Below are 2,077 nucleotides of genomic sequence, written 5' to 3' on the forward strand. Positions count from 1 at the left end.
AGACTTGTGTTTTCTGGTTGAGACTGGTGTTTCTGGTGGGACGGTGTTTCTGGTGGAGACTGGTGTTCTGGTGGAGACTGGTGTTTCTGGGGGAGAACTGGAGACTGGTGTTCTGGTGAGACTTGTGTTCTGGTGGAGACTGATGTTTCTGGTGGAGACTTGTGTTTCTGGTGGACGACTGGTGTTTCTGGTTGGAGACTTGGTGTTTCTGGTGGAGACTGGTGTTTCTGGTGAGACTGGTGTTTCTGGGGGAGACTGGTGTTTCTGGGGGGACTGGGTGGTTTCTGGTGGAGACTTGTGTTTCTTGGTGGAGACTGGTGTTTCCTGGTGGACGACTGGGTTCTTCTGGGTGAGACGGAGACTGGTGGTTTCTGGTGGAGACTAGAGACTGGTTCTTCTGGTGGAGACTAGGACTGGTGCTTCTGGTGGAAGAACTAGAGAACTGGTTGCTCTGGTGGAGACTGGTGTTTCTGGTGGAGATGGTGTTTCCTGGGGGAGACTGGTGCTTCTGCGGGGAGCTGGAGACTGGTGCTTTCTGGTGGAGACGGTGTTCTGGGGGAGAACTGGTGCTTCTGGTGGAGACCTGGAGACTGGTGTTTCTGGTGGAGACTTGTGTTCTGGTGGAGAACTGGTGTTTCTGGTGGAGACTGGTGTTTTCTGGTGGAGACTGGTGTTTCTGGTGGAGACTGGTGTTTCTGGGCGGAGCTGGAAGACTGGTGTTTCTGGTGGAGACTTGGTGTTTCTGGTGGAGAACTGATGTTTCATGGTGGAGACTTGTGTTTCTGGTGGAGACTGCGTGTTTCTGGTGCGAGACTGTGTTTCTGGTTGGAGACTGGTGTTTCCTGGTGGAGACTGGTGTTTCTGGTGGAGACTGGTGTTTCTGGGGGGACTCGGTGTTTCCTGGGGGAGACTGGTGTTTTCTGGTGGAGACTTTGTGGTTTCTGGTGGAGACTGGTGTTTCTGGTGGAGAACTGGTTCTTCCTGGTGGACGACTTGGAGACTGGTGGTTCCTGGTGGAGACTAGAGACTGGTTTTCTGGTGGAGACAGAGGACTGGGTGCTTCTGGTGGAGACTAGAGACTGGTGCTTCTGGTGGAGACTGGTGTTTCTGGGTGGAGACTGGTGTTTCTGGGGGAAGACTGGTTCTTCTGGGGGGACTGGAGACCGGTGCTTCTGGTGGAGACTGGTGATTTTCTGGGGGAGACTGGTGTGCTTCTGGTGGAGACTGGAGACTGGTGGTTTCTGTGGAGACTTGTGTTTCTGGTGGAAGACTGGGTGTTTTCTGGTGGAGACTGTGTTTCTGGTGACGACTGGTGTTTCTGGTGGAGACTGGTGTTTCTGGGGAGACTGGAGACTGGGTGTTTCTGGTGGAGACTGTGTTTCTGGTGGAGACTGATGTTTCTGGTGGAGACTTGTGTTTCTGGTGGACGACTGGTTGTTTCTGGTGGAGACTTGGTGTTTTCTGGGTGGAGACTTGTGTTTCTGGTGGAGACTGTGTTTCTGGTGGAGACTGGTGGTTTCTGGGGGCCGACTGTGTTTTTCTGGGGGAGACTGGTTGTTTCTGGTGGAGAACTGGTTTCTTCTGGTGGAGACTGAGACTGGTGTTTCTGGTGGAGACTAGAGACTGGTTCTTCTGGTGGAGACTCGAGACTGGTGCTTCTGGTGGAGACTAGGAACTGGTGCTTCTGGTGGAGACTGGTGTTTCTGGTGGAGACTGGTGTTTCCTTGGGGGAGAACTGGTGCTTCTGGTGAGACAGAGACTGGTGCTTCTGGGGAGACTGGTGCCTTCTGGTGGCAGACTGGAGACTGGTGTTTCTGTGGAGACTAGAGCTGGTGGCTTCTGGGGAGACTGGGTGCTTCTGGTGGAGACTGGAGACTGGTGTTTTCTGGTGGGACTAGTAGACTGGTGTTTTTCTGGGGGAAGACTGGTGCTTCTGGTGGAGACATGGGAGGACTGGTGTTTCTGGTGGAGACCCTTGTGTTTCTGGTGGAGCTGGTGTTTCTGGTGGAGACTGGTGTTTCTGGGGGAGACCTGGAGACTGGTGTTTCTTGTGGAGACTGGGTGTTTCTGGGGGAGA

This window comes from Salvelinus sp. IW2-2015, unplaced genomic scaffold, assembly GCF_002910315.2.
Source record: "Salvelinus sp. IW2-2015 unplaced genomic scaffold, ASM291031v2 Un_scaffold3234, whole genome shotgun sequence".
Classification (NCBI taxonomy): domain Eukaryota; kingdom Metazoa; phylum Chordata; class Actinopteri; order Salmoniformes; family Salmonidae; genus Salvelinus; species Salvelinus sp. IW2-2015.